Source organism: Electrophorus electricus, chromosome 11 (genome assembly GCF_013358815.1).
Source record: "Electrophorus electricus isolate fEleEle1 chromosome 11, fEleEle1.pri, whole genome shotgun sequence".
Classification (NCBI taxonomy): Eukaryota; Metazoa; Chordata; class Actinopteri; order Gymnotiformes; family Gymnotidae; genus Electrophorus; species Electrophorus electricus.
The window spans coordinates 7,766,984-7,777,502 of NC_049545.1; positions in this window are offsets into that span (position 1 = coordinate 7,766,984).

Here is a 10,519-nt window from a genome sequence, read left to right on the forward strand (position 1 = left end):
TGGATTATCCATATGTGCTCCAGTTCCATGTACCAGCCTTCTATTATTTAACATAACAGATTATCAAATTAATGTTTGTGTGCAATGCACACAAACATATAAATAGATCCACAAGATATTAGCTGTTTGAAAATGATACATTGAAATTAAGGGTTCTATACCACAGTGCAGACTGAAAGTTTTATCAGATATCATCACCTGGACATGCAGCTACAAAGCAAAGAGACAGGCTCAAGGAGGAACATATTTAAAATAAATGAATAAATCATATTCTTTTAGTGAATCAGTTTTTTTTTGCCTTCTTTCTGTACATGTGGTATGTGTAACCAACCACAGCTGCTTCTTTCACTTTGACATTTAAACTGTACCAAACTTAAGCAAACAAACCCATCACTACCAGGTCAACAGAGACCACCTGAAAGCTAACTCTGCTGCTTGCAGGGCGTAGAAACAGCAGCAATCCTAAGTAATCATTTGTCATCCATATTTCACCTACACCCCCAGACCTGTAAAACAAGCCCAAGAACTGGCCCAAAAGGCACTTTGCATAGTTAATACATCTCCTTGACACTATTCTGTCTAGCTGCTTCCATAGATCATCATGGCAAAATATTTAATCACCTTCTGTGTGTGACAATAAACAGTGTTTGGAAACTCAGTAAAGAAAATGTGTACCAAACATCTATCACTAACATGACCAGATCACCTCTCTCAGGTTCAAATAGACTGTAGCATTTTATCTAAACATTCAGAGTCTCTTCAGTGTTGCCAGTTCTAAAACCCCTGGAAGGCCGTGTCCAATTCAGCAATGAAAAAACAAAGACAATGGAAGCAGGATTTCCATCATGTGTTACTTCCACACAGAGAAACTGTTCCATCTGATGGCCAAGCAGTGGTGCATGTACCCATACCTCAGCTCATTTAGTCACTCAAACTCTTAGCTGCTCAATACCTTTGAAGATCTGAACACCAGCAAGAGTGGTTACAACTCATAACAACAACAACAACAACAACAACGTATTTTTCTATTAAGCATAACTGTTTCATCCTAAATAAGATAAGAACAATAATTTAAAAAAAAAAATGGAAGAGAAGACTGCATTTTAATTTCATCACTCATAAATGCTAGACTTGTCAGTTTTAATATTCTTGTTATTATATAAGGAATCAGATGCTGCTATTTTCATATTCAAAGCTTTCATTGTATCATGGCTACAAATGAATAAAAAACCTGAAAGAATGATGTGGATTATTATTGATCAGTGAAAATTATGTTTTCCTGAATAACAATGGATAAATATAAATATCTTTGCCAGTGATATTGACAGGAATGACAAAAATTATTCTATCATATTTTATCCTAGAAGAGTTAGTTCTCTCCCAAAGCAGGCTCACCATTGCCAATACCTAGGGATTTGCACAGATTAACAAATATACACAAAGTTATAAAATGGGTAATGTTAATGCTGGGGGCAGGTTTTATATTCACACATGTTCCGGTTAGCAATAGTACATACTCCAACAATATCGCTCTTGTCTTTTTTTAAAATAATTTTGGGAGATTATGTGGGTTTTGTGAGATAATTTGGTTCAAACAATAAAAGCACACTGAACTATATATATATATATATATATATATATATATATATATATATATATACACACACACACAGACACACACACACACACACACACACACACACAAGATCTTCATGAAATAATGATAAAAACACTGACTTTACAAAACATCATAACCTTCGGCTAAATTCTTTGAAAATTACATAAGCAGTTTATGCCTCATAATATTTAGAAAAATGGAAAATCCAGATTGAAGTAAGTGGGCTCCCATGTGAGGAAGGAAATGCATTGTGCATATGCTATCGACAGTATTTGCTAGAGCCAAAATCAAATTAGGAAACCACACACAATTTAAATGACATGGATGTGATAAAGCAAAGGCCATATACGATGTGTTGATATAATTATGACGAACAAGACCTCATGGAGAAGTAAAAGCTCCAGTGGTCACACTGGAAACATTCATAAAGATGAGGCCATAGGCAATTTTTCCAGTGACACCTCTGCAGCACAGGGGCCACAGTGCCAGGTGCTGACTGCTGACTCCTCAGTCACTCAGCATTAAAAACAGGAGATGCAGTGAAACACAGCCAAGAACATGCCGTTCCATAGTGCCAACTTGACCCACACTCACAGTCCTTCCTTCCTGCTTGCAATTGATGCAGCAGGCTTGATATTGTTTTTATGTGTTTTTTAATCTTTATTTGACTTACAGTGTTTTTTTCTCCCCTGTTACATTCCAACAAAACCAAACCACTGAACTGCTGTCATGCACGCAATGCTGCACTGCAGGCCTATAAATAGTCTATCTAAAATGTAAATCATGTGTTACACAAGAAAACCCCTGTGTTGAATTAACACCTCCAGTGTTGATATTAGTCCAGCTGGACAATGCTGACACACTGTAAGGGTTAATTCAGCAATCTATGTGTTAACACTGCAGTGTTTGCTGGGCAGAAATTGCTTTTGGAGTCAAATTTGTTGTGCTTGCCCTAAGTGCTTCCCTAAGCAATTTATTCCTCTAATGTGCTAAGGTCAGCTTGGGTTATACCCTTGTCATGTTGTAAAAATGAATGTTATGTAACCTGGACGCTGTTTGCTTGACTCTTGGGCAACTATTATTCAGGGCCTCAAACCTTATTTTCAGTTGGTGCTCGCCTGTGCTAATTATTAATGGCCTCACACATGCATCATTTCATGGCCTTTTAGTGCAATGAACCCAAAAACATGGAGAGCCCACAAGCCTTTTCATCCATTCCCACAAAATATGCTGAACTATTATTAGATGTAAACTTGGTCAAAACTGTTTTAATGCCCCCCTCTCTAATTTTCTATTGCAAAACTCTCCTTGCAACTGCATGAATTATAACAAGAACATTTTATTTCTGCCTGAGGCTACAATAGAGGTTATAACAGAAATGTGAATGATAATTTTTAGTTTTCAGTAAAACCACATAGATTATGCACTTGTTGATTTTGATGACAACTAATAGATTAAGAAAATTCCCAAATTCCACACACTAGTAACTAGATTTTAATCTAGTAACTAGATTTTAATAAGAAAATTTGAGTTGCCATCTTATTAGGTACACCACCTTCACACAAATTGTGCATTACAACAAGTCATATATCACATGGTCATGGTGTGGGGTATACATCAGCAACTCTACAATCAGTTAGTGCTTGCCTCAGTGTTGGAATGGCAAAATATGATAAAGATAGTGTGATAATGAACTTTTTGTTCCCATAGGCAGCGCTAATATAGCACAGCTAGAACATTACTAGAAATTTAGCAAATTTGAGAAACTGCTCCATGTATATAATACTGCAACATTAGACTGTGCCTTGCAGTTTCATTGTCTATTAGGTGTTTAAACAAGCTCCAGCTAGTCCAGAATGTAGCAGATAGAGTCCTGCCTAGAACCTGAAAATTTAACCATAGTGGGGCCATTCCCCATTCTGACACTGCACTGACCACCAGTTTAATTTCATAATGACTACGATTTAACCTATAATGCTCAAAATGGACTTTGCCAATGGAATTAAGAAACCATATTATCAGGTATGATAAGTCACAAATGCTATGATCAATGTGCAGGCTCCATTGTAGTTATAGAAATATGAAAACTACAGCAGTGGCCAGAGCCTTTTCTTATAAAGCCCCTTAGCTATGCAAAAACCCTGGAATTGTCTGAAACTCAGACACACTAGTAATCTTTAAGTCTAGGCTGAAAACCTACCTGTTTAGTCAATTCTTTGGTTAGATAAATGCATTCTTAATACTTAACAACCATTTATGTGTTATTGTTATGTTCTGTGCTGAGCCATGCATCTGTCCCTGATCCTGGAACTCGACGTCAGTGTGCTACTTCTGCACAGCCTCTTGCAGGCCTTTGTCAATCCAGGTGTCATGATGTCGGTACATGTATTGCATCCACGTCGCAAAACGGCGCAGGGTGTGGATACTACCACACCCTCTGTATATAACAATCTGTTTGTTATGCCTGTCTACCAAGCTGCATGTGCGTCCCAGCTGCCTTATTGGATGCTGTGGTGAGACTGTGGTGTGCTAACTTGGATGCCATGATGTCAACACTGCTGAAGTTCCTACACCTGGAACTGCTTGACCTGACACTTAATTACTGTTCTTGCCATTATTCATCTGGAAATTAGCAGTTTTTCCTTGCCACTGCTATATATGTCTTACTCATTAGGGGTTTATTGTAAAGTTGCTTTGAGACAATGTATGATATTAAAAGTGCTACATAAATAAAGGCAATCTGAACATTGAATATAACATTTCATGGACTACAGCAGTCAAAGACCATGTCAGGTCCTGAGGTTTTTAGAAAAGAAAATGAAAGTGGGCTGTTGATATACATTTGCAGAAATTATAATGCTTCATCTCACAAGGCACATATCATCATATTATAAAATGTTTTCAATGGCCTGTATTTGTCTTTGACTGTAAAAAAAAGAAAACAATGACATTCTATACCTTTGATTTTGTCTTTTATTTGAATGCAAGGAATTGAAGTATACAGAAAAAACCAATGTTTACCAGTCATAACATAGTGTATGTGGTGTACACTTTGATAAAGCATTAAAACATGTCTGAGGTGGTTCTTTCAAGAACACTAATACTGTGGACTACCCCTTGGGTACGGAAATATGTACTTATGTCAGGATGGCAATACTAAAGTAAAGATTGTCAACAACTTCCAAAAGAGATTACTATGGACTGGAAGATATTAGATTCACAGTAGATGCCAATCTAACTGGGACAAAAAAAATTCTCCTTTTGTCTCCAAAAGCAGTTTTCATTTCCCAGAGGCAAAGGAAGGCAAGTTACATGTTATTCTTGAAGTGAATAGACTGGCCTGACTTCTGAGCCACTGCCAGCTTACAGTGGAAGCCATAACCTTCCCTATACCACAAAAGCATGGGGTGTAGAGTCGGTCTGCCACTAGAACACATCAGAGTAATCAACTGTTGAAGCCTGATATGCCATCCTTCGCCCCGGTCAATCACCCTGTGAGCTCTGGGCCTTCTCAGCCTGGGTAAACTGCTGCAACTGAGGAACAATTCCAGCAGCTGACATTGGTTGAAGACCTGAAGATCAGCAAAATACCTCCTCTCAGCACTGAAGTCAGCTAGCAAAATCTGTGTCTCCTCATTCATTTTGTCACGGTTTCTCCTTGATCCTGAGGCCAAACCACATATTTCTGTTCATTTTCAATGCATGCTTTAGAATGAAGGAAATTCAGCCATGCTTTAGGGGGACATTAACTTACAGAGAAAAAGAATCCACAATTTAAAAACCTAGACAGCACAGATATTAGGCATGAGGCCCATGGCTGTCTCCTCTGCCAAAAGCACGACTTTTCTAAAAGGTATTGTGGAAAACAACATATATTATCTAAACAATAATAGTCAGAATGGCTGGACAACAAAGTGAAGAAACATAATATTGAAAATCCAGCAAATCACAACTGCAAAAACAAAGTTTGGTGATAGAGGGACACTGTGTTAGAGACTCTAAAGTGACCTATAGAGAAATGTTAATACTACTGAGAAGACAAATTTCCTGTTGCCAAACAATGTAATAAAACAAACCCCAAGCAAGTATGCTGACCCCTTAATAAACATGTGGAATATGCTGTGTTAGTTTTTGTTTTCGAAAGCAACACAATTTCCCTTCTGTAAGAAGAGGATGTGAAAACGTGACAGCAATCCCCAGGCTAACGCAGCATTCCCGTTTGGGCTTCTGAACCTTACCCAACCCCATTTCCTGCACCATAAGCAAGCTGGGGTGTAATCTTTATGGGGACATCATGCTTTTGCTGAGTCACAGCAGCTTTAGAGGACAATGCCACCCACGTGTCTCATTAGACATAATGGAGACTCAAGATGCTGGCAGTGAATCAAGTGCACTTTCTCTTCTGTAAAGCATAAACAATTTAACCTGCATGACCCACTCCTACTCCATATTGTAAAATGATAATTGTTCCCATAAATGTAATAGTAAATGTAATAATTACATAGGCTTGCAAAAAAAAAAAATAAAAAAAATAAAAAATAAAAATATATATATATATATATATATATATATATATATATATATATATATATATATATATATATATATATATAAAATTTTTTTTTTTTTATTGGGCTCCTTTTTTATAGTGTACCACATGGTTCTGCATACAAAAATAGCAAAACAACATATATATATGTATGATAAAGTCACTTCAGGGAAAGTCACATCCAGAATGAACAAACTGGGTGTATGTGTAAAATGACATCAAATTATTTTATATATAAATGTATATATATAATCATTTGACATACTTTTAAAGATATAAGCTATGTCAGGTTTCTACAGTCCAGTGAGCTTTCCTAGGAATCAAAACATTTCTAAATGTTTATATAAACTTGAAAAGAAAAACACACTTTCAGATTATTTCCAAGCCTTGCTGATCATTAAAGAAAGCAGATATCTTAGTATATTTTAATATTTCCACTTTGTAAATAAAAACCATTGTGTTATAAACAATTAGAACAGAAACTAAGCAAAAATAGATAAGAGGTCCTGTTTTCATTGGCAGGAATTTGGCAAATATGCTGATCAATCAATCACCTCTGAATTTGGAGCAGCAGGGAGTACTAGAAACTTACTGCATGAAAGGGAATAATATGATAGCATGGCTGGGTTACAGGGGTCTTATTTAGAAGGGAATATCCATAAGAGGCTAATAATCAGCAATAAGTTAAACTAAATCTGCATAAACCCAGGTCTCATTTTCTTGTAGGCAATAAAAGATTGGTCATGATTAATCTTCATCCATTGGCATTGAAATAGAAAATTAAGTGCAATACACAATGCCCTGGGGACACAGGAATGGAAGAAAATTATTTAATAGTATTGAGACTGTGAATTCTCTCATAAGGTGGACAAGAACATAAAGAGGAAGTGCCACAAGGGAGAGAAAAAACAAGTAAAAGCAGGCTTCCGACAGCAGAAAGAGCTCACCAAGCCCACAGGGTCTGTCTAAAGGCTGCAAACCTCAAATTTATCTTAAACATGACCTCTTTTATGAGGAGGTTGAGGATGCAACCAACTCTGCTGTGTCCCTTTAGCTTCCTAAACTACACTAGGAGGATATGGTCCCTATGGTCCCTGTGTGATCACTATGATCCTCATGTACAGCTCTGAAGTGGCCAGTAGAGCAAAGAATAAACACACTCATAATCATTGCTTTCACTGGGAACAAAGAGTTCTCTATTTTACTAGAACTGAAGCATGCAGCCTGCTCAGAATCATGCAGGCTTGAAATGGCAGATCGGGACATGTTGTGTTATGGTTATGTCCTCATTTCTTTGGTTATTAATCTCCCGACAAGCGGCTCCCTCAAACTAGTAACTCTACCCCTCATTGTCCAGCCAGTGAGTGGGGTGCCACATGCCAATGATTCACACACACACACACACACACACACACACACACACACACACACACACAGACAGCCTTCCACCACCCCAGCCAGAAGTCTAGTCATCTGGATAATCATTATTTAGACGACAGCTGCTTTCACTCATGTTTCATGAACCATAGTTTCTTCACTGGGTGATGGTACTGTCATGTAATATGAACATAGCTATGATGTGATTTGTGTTATATGGCTCTAGTAGGCAGGTGTTCTGTGTTAAATAATTTTCAGGTGAAGACGCATGCTAGAAGGGTTCTGTTATGCTGAGTAATGGTGCACTGTACATCTGCTCAGAAGCTTTCTGAGCAGCAGGCAACTTCAGCAGAAGAGGGATGCTAATCTACAGAGAGAGCCTTATTCATCATAAGTGGAGGAAACCAGCAGCTTCCACACCTCCCTGCTCCATTAGCACTACTGATGGAAGCGTTAGCTCTGTGGAGGACCCAATTCACCTTCGTTTTCTTAAATGGTTCGCAGATGCGTAGTTAACTCAGCACTGGCGGCAAAATGGGAAAGATGTTTTATAGGCCAAATGTGCTGCATTCATCAAAGTTAACTGTTCACCTGAAGCACATGATGAAACATTCTGCTGTAGGTAATGTGATGACATAGTGTTTTAGGAATGCATGTCAGAAGGAAAAAGCAGATAATTTGTCAACAATCTTTTGTGCTGATAAATGTAATTGTTCTAATCAGGCAGCTCCAGAAATATTACTACACCAAACTCCACTAAAGTAAAAGTAGTAAAGAGAAAAAGCAAAAGCCTATTAGCATGGACACAATATTCCAAATGTAAGCTATGGCTGTAATATAACAGTGTTAATACAGTAATATAACACACAGCACCTGTTAAAGACCAGACAATAAGCAGACTGGAAGTGGGAAGACTATCTATCTGTGTGAGTTGGAGTATATGAAAATAGGCACTGGCAGTTTGGGTAAGAAACATATCTTCAGCTTCTGACAGCTTCAGCCTTTTGACTTTTACTTCCTTCATCTTAAACATCATTTCCTTAGGACTGCTCTGTTGGGCTGCTATGAATCCAATCCATGCCACTCCATAAATATTCCAAGAGTAACAGAAGACCCCCAGCTGTCATTTCAAAAGTTACTTGCAATTGTTTACCTGCAACTGATACTACTCACCCACTAAACATACCAGATCAACACAAGGTTCTGTGGCAGTACCGACGAGGCTCAGAACATTCTAGCATGTTTTACATTCACTTTAGAAAGAGGTATGACAACCTCTGAGTCCTGTGTTGGGAACCAGTCTCTCTGCAGAACATGACAGGAGAAAGCAATGATGCGGGAAATAAAGAATGTTGACCTTCCATTGTTTTTATTCCATTCTTTTCAAATTTTAACAAGCCTAGGTGTTATAGCTGTTGAATGGACAATGAAATAACTTTTCATCTGTTTAATTTAATACTACTACTACTACTGCTACTACTACTACTACTAATAATAATAATAATGAAACAAAGAAGAAGAAGAAATATTGAGGCTCATTGCTCACTCTGCTGTTTATTTGCACAAGTCCTCACAATCTGCCCTGCTCCACAAGAGCAGATGAGTACAGAGAACATTCCCTTTCCCTGATCCACACCACTTAGTCTGCAACCTGTATCGACTTGCACTAACCACCATTTAAACTTTCATGAGTGATTCCCTCTACTTAACTGTCAACATGCATTGTATACACAAAGGCACATTTTATGATTGCTTCTTCTTTTTCAAAGGAATTCAAAGAGAAGAGAGCAATGATGTGAAACTGTGACCAAAATATTCATATCTTCACATTCATGTAGCCATGATGGGTGACGATGTTTAAACTATTGGTGCACATGACCTCAAACTCACACTGTTTTTCACCTCATCACTTATCACAGTAACCACAGAGACCTCCAAAAGAAGTCAATGAAATAACACTGATAGCAGAGAAATAAATAAGGCTAATAAATAAATAAATAAATAGATAGACAGATAGATAATAAATAAATAAGTAAATAAATAAATCCATTCTCATGAAGATTCTTTTTTTTTTATTTATATGATTTATAAGTCTTATGTTTATTTGTTTTCTTTTTGTAAATACTGAATAAACTAATTATTCAGAGATTCATCAATAGGATGCTTTACTTTGGTGAGCTTTATTTCTTAGAACAGAAAAGTATACTTACACATTGAGAAAAAAATGTAAAAGAAACTTTAATCTGAAGCTGTTACAGCCACAGGATTTCTCCAAACAGAAAATGTATCTAGTTGTGGTTGCGTTTATGGGATGAAATAAAGAGAAAAAAGAATTAGTCATTTTAAGAGTTTAACATTCTCATCCAGTCACAGATTAATCAGTGAGAATTTGAATCCCCAACAGTACGTAATCTTATCCCCAATATGATTTACCTTCAGGGCTAAAACTACAAAGGGGAGGAAAGATCTGACAATTTAATTGATAGCATCATCAGGGGGATTACCTTCTAAGGTTAGGTAGCCTAATACACAGAAGAAGATCCATTGAAATATAACAACTTCCAGAAATGTCTGAGATCAGGGTGTACAGATCCCATGATCATGATATGAAAACACAAAAATCCACAATATCTGTGCACTTTTTTCCCTAGTGTTAGTCAATGCCAGTTCCTAACCTCTAACTAGAGCTCTCCTAAAGCACAATAGTTCCCACCCTAGGAGAATAAGAATCTTCCTCTGTGACACATAGACAATCATCTTATCTTTTCAAGATAATGTGAATCATGTAGTGTCATAGGACATAACACAACTTAATAGGTACCTGTGACTGAGTAGCATAAATCTGGCTGACATGGAGGTTTAAACCATTCTTAAACTGTTCTTAAACTATTATTTCCTCCTAGGGAGCAGGGCCTATCATGCTCTCATGGACACTCAGCCATATATAGCTGCGGCATAGCTGTAGTCAGATCCTG